At 32.9% G+C, this 17,105-nt stretch overlaps 1 protein-coding gene across 2 annotated transcripts in view; it reads right to left on the reverse strand.

Moving 5' to 3' along the window:
• The window catches only part of LOC106457007 (CTD small phosphatase-like protein 2), a 52,911-nt gene extending 37,017 nt beyond the window's left edge, over positions 1–15,894 (reverse strand). Inside the window, exon 1 of one of the 2 annotated variants that reach the window (XM_013916394.2) lies at positions 15,796–15,894. The gene's annotated coding sequence lies outside the window, so the exon portion shown is untranslated. Of the gene's footprint in view, positions 1–5,763; positions 5,855–15,795 lie in introns of those variants that run through there. The other variant, XM_022382815.1, reaches the window with a different exon arrangement.
• Positions 15,895–17,105: the final 1,211 nt, after the last annotated feature.

The following is a 17,105-nucleotide window of genomic DNA, read 5'->3' on the forward strand; positions in this document are numbered from 1 at the left end:
TTTTTTCTAGCCTGTAACATAAATTGTGTCGTTTTATTCTAGCCTGTAACATAAATTGTGTCGTTTTATTCTAGCCTGTAACATAAATTGTGTCGTTTTATTCTAGCCTGTAACATAAACTGTGTCGTTTTATTTTAGCCTGTAACATAAACTATGTGTCGTTTATTTTAGCTTGTACCATAAACTGTGTCGTTTTATTCTAGCCTGTAACATAAACTGTGTCGTTTTATTCTAGCCTGTAACATAAACTATGTGTCGTTTTATTTTAGCCTGTAACATAAAATATGTGTCGTTTTATTTTAGCCTGTAACATAAACTGTGTCGTTTTATTTTACACGATACTTTGCACTTCTACATATATAATAATGTACTAGCAATACTAAAATTTTATTATATAAATTAACAAAGTGAGTTATTTCACCAGTTATTTCTCTACAATATTTTTATAACATTCACTTCCATTAATATATATTAATTTCTGATCAAACAACGTTATATAAGTATAACTCAGAACTATAAAGTGAAATAGATAATTACTCACAAAGCACATAAACACGTTTGTTCCCGAGATCCACGCAGCTTATCAATATACACAACGTAAGTATGCTTATAAATATGTGTTGTAATATTTGCAATGAGACACAATCTCTACATCTAACAGCAAAAAACTGATGGAAGTTATAGAAATAGAATACAATCATAAACAAAAACACGCTAGTCGTCTATCCAAAGAATTGTGCCAATGTTCTGTCAAAGATTTCTTATAAAAGAAAAAATAAATTATTGTTTTATTTTAAATTTCGCGCCAAGCTACACAAGGGTTATCTGGGTTAGTCGTCCCTAATTTAGCAGTGAAAGACTCTAAGGAAGGCAGCTAGTCATCACCACTCACCGCCAATTCTTGGGCTACATGTTTGGCGGGACGGGGATTCGAATCCGCGACCTTTGGATTGCGAGTCGAGCACCCTAACCACTTGGCCATGCCAGGCCCAAAAAGAAATGAAGAAAAAAAAAAACGATTTGAGCATCTATATATATATAACAGAACAATAAAACACTGATTAGACACATTGTAAAATATAAATCCTACAATTAAATTATACAAAGTGATAGTGTGAAGTTAAATAAGGTACTATAACAACAGATATAGACAAGTTATTAGCACTAAAGCCACACCTCATACGTACACGCATGGTCAAGATACTGTACGAGCTAGTCCGTCACAGAAACTCTTACAAGTTTTAAGTTATCCCCAACATCCACTCCACCGTTTAACTCACTTTCTTGGTACTTAAATATAGAAAAATTTGCTTAGTTTCAATTCTGCCTGTTGCCAGGTGAGAAGCTTTGGTGAAACACGTGAAATTATCATACTTGTAGTTAACCTATACTATATATGTATAGCGCCATCGATGTATGCTGTGTTGGTGTTCCTTTAATATTTCCTCTTATACATATTCACATACATATGGTGACTGTATGACAGACAACACAGAAGTCGATGGGCCCGGCATGGCCAGGTGGTTAAGGCACTCGACTCGCAATCTGAGGGTCGCGGGTTCGAATCCCTGTCACACCAAACATGCTCGCCCTTTCAGCCGTGGGGGCGTTATAATGTGACGGTCAATCCCACTATTCGTTGGTAAAAGAGTAGCCCAAGAGTTGGCAGTGGGTGGTCTTACACTGCTAAATTAGGGACGGCTAGCGCAGATAGCCCTCGTGTAGCTTTGCGCGAAATTCAAAAACAAACAAACAAACAGAAGTCGATATTTTTTCCACGTGATTTTATGAACACTTGACTTTTTTTTACTCGCCTCGTTTAATTAGTTCAGTACTAGTATTACAAATGAGGCTTCTTACGGCTGTATATCTCTAAATAGTTACTGACGCTCGCCATGTGCATAGGCAGCTTTGCTTGCTTGACTTGTGATTGACGCGTCTCTCTAACAACAAACCCGATTTTGTTCTGCTCCTATATCTTCTACATATACAAGTACACTATATGCTACCCTCAGATCATGTAAAGGAAAGGAACAGTTGTCATTAATAGATTATACTACTACTATCTGCTTACCCCACACAACAGGTACAATATGTAAACACAAATATGAAACTCATTTTCGAATCATTGCCTTTAACCCCCAGTTGTCCAACTTTCAACTGCAAAAGGAACATGTAGATGCAAAGGAACAGAGAGCCAAAAGAATGGATAAATGAACATATAGATAAAGAAACATGCAGATAGACATAGGGATGTACAGGCACACATATCGAGAGACGTTACCCTACCGTTAGGTAACCCCTAAAGAAGAAATATTTCCATATAGGAAGCTTACACTCTATTGGCTTTATATACAACTACATTCGCCGGCTATATTACATGGTCATTTCGTAATGTGATGAATTTGACGTGAAAAGAAAAAATTACATTATGTCAACAATGTACACACTGAAAAAAATCTGTCCCATGTTTTCTACTCATAAACTGTCTAGAGGTTTCCAATATGAGTAGACACTTAAAGTAACATATATGGCCCAAAACAAGAACCCTTCTAAGGTCCCCCCTCCCCCATGAGTATCCTTTTTTTTTTTCTGGGAGATTTGGTATATAACGAAGTAACAATAATAATAAATACAACAATTAATATTTCTGTTAGTTCCTTTAATTTTATTATTAATTAGATACTCTGGAGTAATCATATATTGTTACAATATTTCAATCATGATAAATCTGAAATATGCCAAAATATCTAATTAATAAAAATTAAGTTACAAGCATATATCTAATTAATAATAAGCACATAACTAATGAAAATAGTGCACCACAAATAGCATATTCGCGCGCGTAGTTGAATGTACAGGGCCTCATAGTCCCTTCGTATTGTTTGTTTTCGAGCAAAGCCACATCGGGCTATCTGTTGTGTCCACCTCGGGGAATCGAACTCCGAATTTTAGCGTTGTAAGTCCGTAGACTTACCATTGTCCCACCGAGAACATCTCTTTGTAACTGACCAAACCACCTCATACTAGCACGTCTTTCGAAAAATTCACCCTTACATACAATTACCAGCAGTGTAGTGCTGCTAGAGTACACTGATGCATCGCTCCGGCCCAGCACACAGACTATCACCGGTCACTCTCCCTCCGGAGTTGGTATCAGGCACAATGCGACCGTTCAAGAGCATGTGACAGAGCGTTAAAATGATACATTTTTTACCATACGTCATGTGTTTATTATTCAAGCACTTACTAAAAATGAATTCTATATTATATTGTGCGTTTAAAACGCACACGTTTAAAAGGGTTATTATGTACCTAAAATACAATGAAGGCCATTTTTTAGCTCTTCATGTTGGCAGGGTAAGAGGTACGGAAAGTATTATAAAAGTCAAAGTTTTTAACATTATAATGCAGTTAGAAGGATAATAAGTTCCTAAAAATATGCGATTTTAAAACTTGTTTTAATGCTGGTGATTTTAATGTGCTATCCAGTAGTTGTCTACCTTTTCCCTTGTTACTTAATTTAAAGGAAGTTGAGTTGCGTATTTCCTCTCATTAATACAAGCGTATTCAATTTGGTGTTAATGCAAGTAGTCTCCAATAATTAGTGCTGCATATATTTTCTGTATTTAAAAATGAGCTCACAAAAATTAGCTTTCGAATATGTCAGCATCAGGGTAAAGATCTCCTACTTTAAAGATTATAACTACACCACTGACCATTACCATGAAGTATAAAATTTCTTAGTTCTTATATTTTACACTATAATGATATGTGTGAAGGAACAAACTTAATTCAACCAAATAATTTCCGACTTGATGGCCGAACCAATGTACTTGAGTTGATAAAAAAAGTTTAATGCACGTGTAATAATAAAACAAAATATATTTAAATAGAAACAACATTTTACTTACGATGTGAAGGACATAAATTTTCAGACACTGTACGTGCAAGAATGTAAAGCAATGGTTCCTAACAGGCGGCCCTCGAAAGCCTAATTCGTAACCCACACTATGATCGATATTATAAAAGTAAGCAAAATTGTATTTGGGGAACAATGTATTCAGACCAGGCATTTAAATTTATGGTCATCATCTGAAGTGACTCATTATGGAAAATAACTGAGGACCACTGATAAAAGGCATGGTCTCTGAAAACGTCAGCAAATTAAATGTATTATAATAAAGACATTAATTACAAGTTGTATTTGGGGAACAATGTATTCCCTAACAAACTCAGACCAGGCATTTGAATTTATGGTCATCATCTGAAGTGACTCATTATGGAAAATAACTGAGGACCACTGATAAAAGGCATGGTCTCTGAAAACGTCAGCAAATTAAATGCATTATAATAAAGACATTAATTACAAGTAAACTGTTTTAATGGAAAACTGTGTGAAACTTGCAATAGTCAAGTGAGAAGAAATAATTTATAAAAGAATGTAACATTTCAGTACAATATAAACTATGGTGAAATATGAATTCTCTATTTAGGGGTGTAATTATTTATTAGAATTATTAATATATTATTACAATTTTAATAATAACAATATTACTATACACGAAGTATGTAGACACCGTGACAAGGAATGCCACACACACAATATTGCACGGAGTCAACAAAAGTCACTCGTTTCAATATATCATTACAATTTTAATAATAACAATATTACTATACACGTAGTATAATAATGGCTGGAGACGGCTTAAATGGGTAATGAAGAAAAACTTTAATATAAGTTTAACATGACAGCAAATGTACAACGTTTCAACATCATCAGGTACATTTGCTGTTGTGTTCAACATATATTAAAGTCTTTCTTCATTACCCATTAAGCCATCTCCAACCATTATTAGTCTCAAAGTGGGTTCCTCGTCATCGAATACACGTAGTATGTTGACACCGTGACAAAGATTTGCTTGTTTTTTGTTTTTTATAATTTAGCACAAAGCTACACAATGGGCTGTCTGTGCTCTGCCCACCACAGGTATCGAAACCCGGTTTCTTGCGTTGAAAGTCCGCAGACATACCGCTGTGCCACTGGGGGCCCGTGAGAAGGAATGCCACACACACACACAATATTGCACGGAGTCAACATTTAATCAAGTTTTAAGATAAATACAAATTTAAAAACTTTAACATAGAAGCATAGGCGCTACGTTTTTCAAATTCTTGGGGTACTGTGTGTACCACCCACCCCATCAAACAACAGGAGAATATCCTGACTCTCTTGGAGGTATGTACAGAAAGCACTAACATACAGCTTCTTCTCAGTTTCCTTCCAGACGTTTGCACTCACAGCTTCCTCCTGTTAAAGCAGATATTCGTTAACTACAGTGACTTCCTACCACAAAACGTTTAGAATTCAACTCAGTACACATTATCTATGTTAAGAACGCACAAGTGAAAGGAAAGAAGAACGTGTTACATGTCAACCACGCTGCATCTGCTACATCCAATTTCAACAAGGTCTTTCGCTCCATACCAGGACTCATCAGGCCGACTGGGATGAGACAGAGATAGTAGTACTAGTAGTCTAGGCGCTATATATAATCAATTATCATAAACAAAATTGCTGGGTTGTGAATAAGATTAAGCAAGTGAATTTGAAATATTTTCAATTTAATTTTAAGTCCTTTACAAATCATATTATTATGATAAAAATTAATAACCCAAAATTTTTTATTCAATTTTAAAATTATTTATTTTATTTATTTATCATTTTTACAATTACTGTTAATTAACTTTACTATCACTCACAAAGACGTGGCGAACCAGTAAGTTAGTCTTCTGGTTCCTGGAGTGGGTCATGTGACCAGAGCATCAATGAGAGAAAACTACATCAGTAATTCTATAAGAAAACAAAGGAAAATGTGTTATAATACCTCAACAACACTACATCTGCTATATCCATAACACGCACGTACACGAGACTGCGGACTTGATTGAACTACCAGAACAACTGCCAATCATAACTGAGTAGATACCATTCCTTAAAATGAGGGGTAGCAGTATATCTACGATACGAAATGCTTCGTTTTCAGAAACCTGAAAAGTAACTTACTCAATTCTCCCATAACACCCACCAATCAAGACTGTGTGTATGTATTCTAACATTTTCAAATTAAAGGAAAGACAAAAAAAGTTGACCAGTTTTCATGTGCGTGTGTAAGCCTCAGGAAGAATTAAAACTATTAGCCCACAACAGCTAATCAGACAGACCATTTCATAAGTTAGATATTCTAAGACAGAAAAAGTTCTGCTCAAGAATAAATATGGTTAAAGACTTCCAAATCTTCTGCCAATCACCTTTTAATATTTGGGTTACCAGTGAAAGCCTTATAAATATAGCATGTCTAAGCCATTTTCAATTTTTGAATGTCTTATCGCACAATTTTCAGGCCTTTCAAAGTTCAGTTTTTATTCCTCGAAGACAAATTTGAGCCTGATGACCCCTGGTGTTAGGCGAAAGGCGCCGTCGGCACTAGATACGACAGTGCAGTTGTCATATTATTACATATTCTTCTTTGCAATCACTCATAAGTTTTAAACTATAATGCAACGACTTAGACTACTATTAATCATAATTTTTATCACATTATGAAATAATTTTGAGTCAACTAGTTAAAAGCATAAACTGCGCTTTCACTTGATTGTTCCACAAACAAAAATATTTTGATTTAAACAGTTAAGCCCAAACGCGACACTAGGGGGCTTCACGAAAAATGGATAACGAATGACCCGTATGCCCATCAAGGTCAACCCTTTAATCTTTCAAAGTGTAAAACGTACACAATTTAAATCGAGTCTTTACTGTCCTTAAACTTATCTGAACTTTCTGGGGCAAAGTTAACTGTACTACGTACGACAACCTTCAACAAACCTTTCAAAAACTGACCAATAGAATAATTTTGTCGGAGAGCAAACCAGCATTTAATCTTCCAATAACGTAGTAACATTTATATCGCTAATAGTTAACATACATACACACACACACTAAAAACAAAAACAATAAGGTAATATCGTATTGAGAAAAAAAAACAAAAAACAATCTATTTAAATTATTAAAATAAAATCCTTCAACTTTTTGCAAAACTACTTGCACTACTTTCGGTAAAAAGGTTTTATACCAGGGAAAAAAAATAGTTACCTTAATAACCCATTTTATAATACTAAAGTTTCATAAAACTGGTATTTTTCTCAAGTTTTATGAAAAGTTAGCGCCCTCTGCGATCAGAAATAAAATAACAGTTCTCTTACGTCACGAGAAGAACGAACCGTTCACCGTTTGCTCTTAGATTATGCCAGCTTCCAAAGGGCACAGCTCGAATCTTTTATCAAACATGTATATGCAGTGCTATCCGGAAATAGAACAAAATCTGCACGTGGTATATTTATTTCACGTCAAATTCAAATTTCGTTTGAATCTTTTCCCGCAAATATCTGTTATTAAATGTTAGTAGCATTAAAAAAAAAATTGACAATATGCCAGCTACTACCCTGAATGTAGTTTGGTGAGCTTCTAGTTAGTGGCTGTAAAAATAATCAACGAAATAGTAAAGAAATTACACGTTTTGATATTAATGCACGCTACTTTCAAAGTTTACTTTTGAAATAAACTTAAAAATGCATAAAATTCCTAACCTACGCACTTTTCTTGGCTCCACCCACTGATTTACGTAAATATAACGATGGATATTATATTTACGCATGCAATTAAAATATCTTAAAAAGTAAACGAATTTAGATATGTCTTTTTAATCGTCAATTTGCATCTTTTGCATAAAACCAATGTTTTCATATAACACGATATTTTTTTATGGTCAAAATAAATTTAGATATCTTCAAAAACTATGCAACGCTTATAATATTTTCCTTTGGACGGCGAATATTGAATGTTTGAAAGTCTGCAAAATGTCAGTGTTTTGATCCTATGCACCCACAGGCCTAAATATATATATATTTCAATTTTCCAGCCAATCATATTTTATTGCTGGGACCCCAAAAATGTAGTGTTTTTTTCAATCAAATTTTGGCATAGTATTAAAATTTTTGAATTGCCTTATGAACCATCGTACTTCAATTGTAGCGATCACAAGAGTAAACCGCGACCTTCACCAGTCTGACACTACCATCGGCGTAGCGATACGTTGTCGTAACTCTTCAAAATATCCGGAATTTATCGGCACCGTTCGTAACTTTTCTAAAACTTGGCCCAATCAACATTTCACAGAGAGAGAGAGAAATAAAATATACAGTAAAAAAGACGTTCAGTCCAAATGACCTGGTTGGAACGTGCAGTGTGACAATTTCAGTTACAACAACATTTTAACTACAGGACAGTATTGTAACATCCTCCAAGTTTTTGAATAGGTATTCCAAAACTGATGCCCCGAAAGTCCCGTTTTTTGCAAAAATGTTAGGGAATAGCTGCCGCATAACACAGTCCTTTGCTGCTGCAACTGTTCTTTTACGTTTTAACATTTATGTGAAATATCAAAAAATAACTTTCTGGACTTAACATTCTGACATAGAATACAGTAATTAGTTAATAAATTCTGTGATTGAAATATGCATAACAAAACTATTCCATTGAAAAACAAACGATACAACAATCATATACAACAGTAGCATGAAATTAGTGGCCATTATAATAGTATTTCCCATTGACGTTCAAAATGGTTTGGAGAATTAAAGGTATAATCTTTATCGTGACAGAAAAAAGAATCATCCACATAATACTGGTTTTTGCAATCTCGTTTTTCCTAACTCAGTTTATCGGCAATCATTAGTTATTTAAGACATTGATTTTTTTTTCTATCTGCTATGAAGTCTTTCTTGAGTTATAACTCCTTCAAAGTTTATCATGGATAAGTAAATTTAAAAACTAGTTATTTCTGCCTTAAATACCTTATGGGGTACCTTAGTAATCAATGAGTTTTAACCCGTATTCTTTCTATCACATCATTAAAGGTACTGTTAAATGGTTACAAAATCTTACACATTAACTTATCTAAGACATTGTTATTTGATTTAAAGTATTTGTTGATACAAGACACACCTTCAACACTAAGCTCTGATTTGTAGTACTATACGTTTTTGACAGTATAGGAATCTAAATATACCAATAATGCCAAGCTGGTCTGATTTATTTGAGCAGTTATGCACTTAAAATGTGTAGCAATGACTAAGTCGTTTGGATAAAACTGAAAGTAGATGCATTTTCCATATTTACGAGATAAAATTTCCGCTAGATGGCATGTTTATCCAAATTCAGAATACTGGTAATATCAATCGGTATAGAGTTTAACCACACAAGTGAATGTATACCACATTATCGGGGACATATTCACAGATATGTTGGTTCATTTAGGTATTTTTAATGTATAGTCCGTTCAAAACAAAAATAAAATTGAAATAATATTCTGCATAATACAAGTTTGCAAGAAGTGAATACATAAAATAGTGGTTTCTAATCTATATTTAAGTTTTTTGTAAGACAACCCACTTCATTATTTTATACAGCATGCAAATTTTAAGCAACACATAACATCAGAAAATTTTTAACATATATAATGTCCACAACCAGTGTCAGTAGTCTCTATATTGAAACCAACCAGAAAATATAAAGATACAAACGGATGCCCAATGGCCAGCTGAATGTTCTAGAAACATAGTTTCAGTTAATGAAGTTCAGTTGACTTTAGTTTTTGTTACTGGCAGAGTTTCAAGTCTTCAGCTGGAGCAGTACCACAGCCATGCCTCTCTAATCCAACAATATATTCACAGCAATTGTCTGACATGTTGCAATATTGTTTGCAAAAACAAGTTCACTAGTTACCTCACAAATAAAACTTTACAGGTTCGTACCCAAAATTTACCAATCTACTCTATGGCAAAAAAATGTAATTTACTTAGCTGTAGACAATGTAAGATGCAGTATATAGGAAAAACTTCTGAATGAATAGACAGATTTTATGTAAATATATATAATAACTTCCTCTATCATCATTTTAAATCACCTGGTCATACTTTGGAAGATTATCTAGCTTAACCATTAGAATATGTCAAATGTAATGATCTAGGACTTAACACAGCTGAACTAGAAGAAAGAGGAAACTACCGGACAGCCAAACATTGTTGACAATGAAGACTTAATGCTCTTACTGAGTAAAGGACCCAAGTTTCATGAATATCAGGAAGTTAAAAGGAAATACATCAAAAAAATATAATATCAAAGTGGAGTAAAAATTATAAAAATAAATCCTAATCAGTTTTCACATTGGCTTGACTGGGAAGAAGAAATAATCTACAAAAGAGTCAGTTTTTTAAAAAAAAGTTCTGCCTAATATTCACGAAGAAGATAAAAAAATCTTTACATTGTTTGTTTGTATTTTGAATTTCGCACAAAGCTACAAGAGGGCTATCTGCCCCCATGACCCGCAGATTGCGAGTCGAGTGCCCTAACCTCCTGGTCATGCTGGGTCTAAATCTTTACATAAAGAGAAGTATTTTATAATACCAGCAGATACAGCAGCCAATAACTTCATTTTTATTTGCAAAACAATTTATGCTATTACACTTTGTAAGGAACTCAGTTACAACTTTTAAACATTGCAACTTTCAGGTAATTCTGTTTATACTTGTGTTAAAACCAATGAAAATAACAGTATCAAACAACCTAATAAAATTTGAACAGAAAGTTTTGTAGATAACACAAATATTAACAATAATGTAATTCCCATGTTAATCTGGATTTCTAAGCTCCAAAAATCACCCTATAAATACAGGTTCATAGCTAGAACCAAAAAGCTATTACAAAACATTTATTCATTCTAATGAGTCAAGAATGTTTTAAATACATTAAAGAACATCTGAAAAAGTATTTAACAAGCAATCTCTGACTCAACAGCAAAAAATTTGACAATTTTGGTAGGTGGTGGGGTACCTTATTAGATACAAAAATCCAGAGGCCTAACAGGTGAGGTAGATGACTGTATAAGGCATGATCCATGATCATTTTACCATGCTGTTTTCTTTTATCTGAGTGGTAATTAACAAGTTTCTATCTACCAAAGTAGACCAGCCACACAATATAGTCGTGCTATTTCATCATTATTTTAGTACTCTCCTCTTATCCTTGTAATATTCTTGTCATGTTATTTCATCATTATTTTAGTACTCTCCTCTTATCCTTGTAATATTCTTGTCATGCTATTTCATCACTATTTTAGTACTCTCCTCTTATCCTTGTAATATTCTTGTCATGTTATTTCATCATTATTTTAGTACTCTCCTCTCCTCTTATCCTTGTAATATTCTTGTCATGCTATTTCATCATTATTTTAGTACTCTCCTCTTATCCTTGTAATATTCTTATCATGCTATTTCTATCATTATTTTAGTACTCTCCTCTTATCCTTGTAATATATTTATCATGTTATTTCTATCATTATTTTAATACTCTCCTCTTATCTTTGTAATATTCTTGTCAAGTTATTTCATCACTATTTTAGTACTCTCCTCTTATTCTTTTAATATTCTTACACTTCACCCAGAAAATACTTCATATTTTCCAATCCTTACCTGATCTAGAATCATTCTCCTCCTGTTCTCATCCTCACTTGAGAGCAAAACTTCAGACACATCTGTAAGCTTACTGCTCATGGAGACAGATATACATTTGTGTGGGAGCTTGAAAGCACCACTGCTGAAACTTCTCTGACCTCTCTTATGGCTAACCTTTTGAGCAACTGGTATGCCATCTTGATCACATACACACTTGCTACACTTGTAAGAAATCAGACATTTTGCTACTTTAAATTTGCAGGTTATCTTTGAATGTGATCTCATTTCTACCTCAACAAAAGGTCAGAGATTCTGGCTTGTTGTCTCAGCAGTTCCTCACAGGTTTTAGAAAAATATTAAGAACCGTGAATGTTCCATAAATAATGTATTACAACAATACCATGATCATTGTTCAAATCAGGGTAAAAAAAAACAATCACCCCACTCTACTCACAAAAACAATCATAACTTCTTTGGATGTTCTTCAATTCTAGGTTGGCATAACCCTCTGGATTCCTCATAAAATAATGCACATACCTCTAGATTTTCCGAAAAAAAGACTAAATAGCAGACATGGTTCCAAGAAAGTGCCCGACCATTTCTACTACTGTTGAGAGTTAGAGATTGCTTGCTAAAGAAGTACTTTGTACAAACAGTAATAACACATCAGTGTAATATGCACAAATCATCAAAGAAACATAAAATAATTGAATAGTCTTGACCATTTCTACTACTGTTGAGAGTTAGAGATTGCTTGCTAAAGAAGTACTTTGTACAAACAGTAATAACACATCAGTGTAATAATGCACAAATCATCAAAGAGACATAAAATAATTGACTAGTCTTGACAGATCAAACAAGTCATTCTTCAGGGATGAAGTAAACCTGTTCTAAATATCTTCTATGTTCAGATTCAAACTGGCCCCAGAAAGGTCAATGTTCACTAACTGTAGTAGAGTGCAAAACTCCCAAGAAAAATTGTAGCATTATAAAAGAAAGAACAGGTATTAATCCATTCATAATTATCCAATATTTCATAGAATGCAAACAAAAGTTAATCTTTTGAGGCTAAATCTATTTTAGACATTATATTTCAACAACGTTGATACCAGCTTGTCCTTACATAAAAATCACTGAAAAACTTAAGTCTGCAATTAAAAGATCTTTTCACAACACTGTAAAATTAATGCACTGAGTAGGTGATATTAATGCTTTTTTGATAAGACTCACCATAAAAACTATTACTATTTTACATCAAATAAATTCACACAAGCCTTTTTTCTTTTTACTTAACACATTCATATGATTTGGCTCATACATCCTTAAACAGATACAAGGCATACTGATGAGTGGTAACTTCAGCCCACAAGCAACAGATGTATCTATTTTTGAACTTGAACATATCAACACGTCCCAAAAGACCACCATAAGGTTTTACAAATTGAAAAAGGACGCAGACATAACAAAAAAACAGCATTATCAAATCTTTCCGATTTTGTTGACATAGTTAAGCATGTATACCTGAAAGACGTAGTACTTGAAAAAAAAGTTTGACAATGTAAATGAAGAAAACTACCTCAATTTAAATATTAGTGTTATTAGTCAAATGTTTTCCTTCAAGGTTTACAATAAAAAAAAATTAATCTTAAAATTATAAGTTTCCCATTTCCTAACAAAAATATCTCAAAGAAAATATACTACAATGTACACCTATCACAACTCATTATATTTACTGGAATGTTATAATTTGGAAAATTTTATATATATAGAGCCAAAACATTAACACGCAAACTTCTGAGTAGAAGCTTTTCTGACAACAAATTACACATGGCATTTTTGTAATTTTATGATAAGCAAAATTTATTTATAAGCTAAAATATATATAACATAATTTCCCCCACTCTTCATACAATCTTCAATAAGGATATTATGAAAATTGTTTTACAAATTAACTTAATAGCATTCCACCTTTCAAAATTATAATTGTATTCAACACCAACATAAATTATGTCTAGTCAACTATTTTCCATATTGTGATCATTGATTCAGTATAAGTCACATAATTAACAATGTCAATACAGATGCTATTTGAAACTTTAGAAATGCACCCACGTGAATGTCACATGACACCTCCTCAGCAATAAGAAACAGAAAAAAAAACTATTTAGATTTTTCATGGTGAAACAAATTTTTAGAAGCAGCAGCATATTGGCTCAGAGTTTATTTCAAGTACAAATTTTTAACTCGCAGCTCTGTTATCTCTTGACCAATTTGAGATCTAATTACAGTTTTGGACTCAGGAAATCAAACCCTTTCAATTGGTGTATTTGACCATGCCCAAGGTCTCACAGAATAATTTACTCTAATCTTGCCTAAAATAATTTCAATTTGAGGGTAGGCTGGTAAAGATCCTGATGAGTAATAAAATTAAATTGGGTATAGGTGCACCCCATGCTTGGTGTTGCTGGTGCACAAAAATATAACTAATAAACAGGGGGAAAAAAATGTATCATAGGTTAATTTACTTTAATCCTGCATAAAAGAATTTCAAGTGTCATGGCTATTATTCCCCCCTTGTTCTAATCACAAAAAGTTTAAACACATTGTTTTACCAAGAATGCATTCTTTTATTCTCACCTTCATTCACATTATGCTATCTCAAACTAGTTATCAAAGATTTCACTGCTTAACAAATATTTGAAGGCTATTCTCTTCCTAGCAACAGTTCCAAAAATACATGATCAATAATAAATTGTTTCATTAATTAAATCCCAAGATAACATTTGATTTCACACCTATAATTTTGAATAATTAATAAGCCTAGCTTGAATATAAAGAAGATTCATGTTTTAAGAGATGTAACTTTTTGTCTTATTAACCAGTATTATATACTCATCATTAAAAAATATCATTAACATTATTGAATGGAAAGTCCTATCATATTTAAAATACATAACAAAATAAATTATTCCAAGTACAATTTGGTTAACTTTCACCACTATATTATTTCAAATTTAAAACATGAGTGCAAAGGTTTACAAAACTTACTACAACCTATATTCTTGTTGTTGTTGTTTGGTTTACTAAAGTAGCTAGTTGCCTCTTGGGTGTTTAAGGAGGCTCAAATATTGCATTAAGTTTGATTAAAAATATTTTTTATCAGTCTAATATTTAGCAAAAATATTCAAGATATTTTTAACTTATGTTAAATGGGCAACACTTAATTTGTTTCAAAGAGAAATAATTTTTAACATGACATTTCTCATTTTGACTTTCTACCCATGCTAAAAGTAAAATTTAAATTGTCAATAGTTGTTTTGTTTCTATAAAAATGACAGTGGAAGATTTTTAAAAACCATTACATTTACTAAATCCCTATTGTGGAAAAGACAAAAAAAAAAACGTGTGTACAAATAAAACCAGCTCTGTTTACATTTTAACAGTTATATTAGTTCTTTTCTAATCCAGTTGCAGCCTTTTACATTTTACCTAAAGTAATTATAAACATTAATTTTTCAGTTAAAAATTACTTAAATCATTATGCTTAAAAAATGAAAATTACAAGTGAAAAAATGAGTATACTTATAGGTTAATGAATGTTAGCACTATATTGTTAATGACGTTTTTTACTCGTAGATATAAACTATATGACACCAAACGTAAATCTCACAAAAGGTTAACATTTTCCTACTAATGTGTTATACCTTTTGGATTTTGTTTTTAACATCATTCTTTTTAGGCTTAGACTTTTGTCATCATAAACAAAGTTATGGCACTTAGCCAATTTCATGGCGCATGAAACTAGTAGTAGGAAGAGTAGTACTAAAAGTCTAGAGTAGTGGAAACTTCGTGTCAAACTGATATCAAAACTGTATGTTCATACAAAGGAAAAAGCACTTAGAGACAGTAGGTTCGTTAATCGGCTCGGAATAAAAGTTGCTACATCAAAGAGAAGTAACATATCAAAAAACAAGTTAATTCTAACTCCATTCACGTACCTTAATGCACATATCGACAACATAACCGCGCGTGCCCATGGAAACAGCAGCTCTATTTAGCAACACTGAAATAGAATATTTACTACTAAGCACTGACGCAATCTGGAATAGTTTTGGCGGTAGAAACATAATAGTTTGAAGCCGAACTTTTAAAGTTTTTGTATGATATTTTTCTGTAATATAACATTTAAAATGCTTTATAGAAACAAAAGGACAGCAATCTTACCTTCGTTATTTGACAGTAATTAATGGCGAAATACTCCTGTACAAGTAAGTACACCTCCATTTTTGCTGTCGAACCATATGTAACGTTGCTTTCCCGCCCAGCGTTAAGAAAACCCGGATGGCCATGATACACAAAATATGTCGTTTGCGCATGCTCCTTTCGCACCATAGTCGCAACCAGACGAAATCTCGGATTGACTCATTCGCGTTTCGATCGATGTTGTCAATAAAAATAATCTCGGTTTTGAAATGTTATTTTACCTCTAGTACATGGGTGTAGGCAGAAATTAATAAAGGGGTGCTACTTTTTTAGAGGAAAAAGGAAATGAATGACGAAACCATATTGGGGTATGCCACCTCGGGAAAATGGTACAGTTTGATGGTATCTGAGTCTGTTTTTACACATTTTGATTGAATATATTTAATACATATATGGGTGCAATTCAGGGTATGCGATCGCACTCTCCCTACATACACGCATGGAGTAAATGATTGTTTTGACTAACTATAATCTTCAACTTTACTAGTTAAAATGAGTTTCATGAAGATACGACAGAAATGCAACATAATTTTGTTTGTTTGTTTGTTGTAGAGCATAGCCACGTTAAACTATCTGCTGTGTCCACTGTAGGAAACTGAACACTGGATTGTAGTGTTTTAAGTCTGTAGACTTACTGCTGTCCCATTGGGGGACCCATAATTTTGTTAAATAAATATCTTAAGTGAATTTTGTCCGATTCTCGTTTGCAAGTTCTTGTTTTTTATATGTGTTAACCCGTTTCTCTTTGAAGTTTGATAAACTACTCATGTACTGGATGATGTTATTGCAAAGCAGTTTATCTTTACATTGCTACTGTTACTAGTAAAAGTGCTAGCAATGAAATCTCGCCTTACCAGAGTAAAAGGTATTTAGAATTTTTAAATTATATGTTAAACATATCTTGTTATATTACTTAAACTATCAGACAATAGCATTTGTGTATGATGATCACTGGTGTTAACAAAATATTATAATTTTTTTCAATCTACTAATTTTCTGTGAAAGTGTTTTGTTTTTCACTTTTTAATCTTTGCTTAGTATTCAAGCACTTTGAATCTTTAACAAATTGTAAGAAAACCATTTATATGTCTACATGTTGTTTAATCGCATACTTTAAGTTTAAAGAGCCCCCACCCCCCACCCTGCTAGAAACCAGGTTTCGATACCCGTGGTGGGCAGAGCACAGATGACCCATTGTGTATAGCTTTGTGTTTAAACTGCCAACAAACAAGTTTAAAGATTAATATTTAATATACTAATACAAAAAACTT

The sequence above is a fragment of the Limulus polyphemus genome, unplaced genomic scaffold (genome assembly GCF_000517525.1).
Source record: "Limulus polyphemus unplaced genomic scaffold, Limulus_polyphemus-2.1.2 Scaffold280, whole genome shotgun sequence".
Lineage (NCBI taxonomy): Eukaryota > Metazoa > Arthropoda > Merostomata > Xiphosura > Limulidae > Limulus > Limulus polyphemus.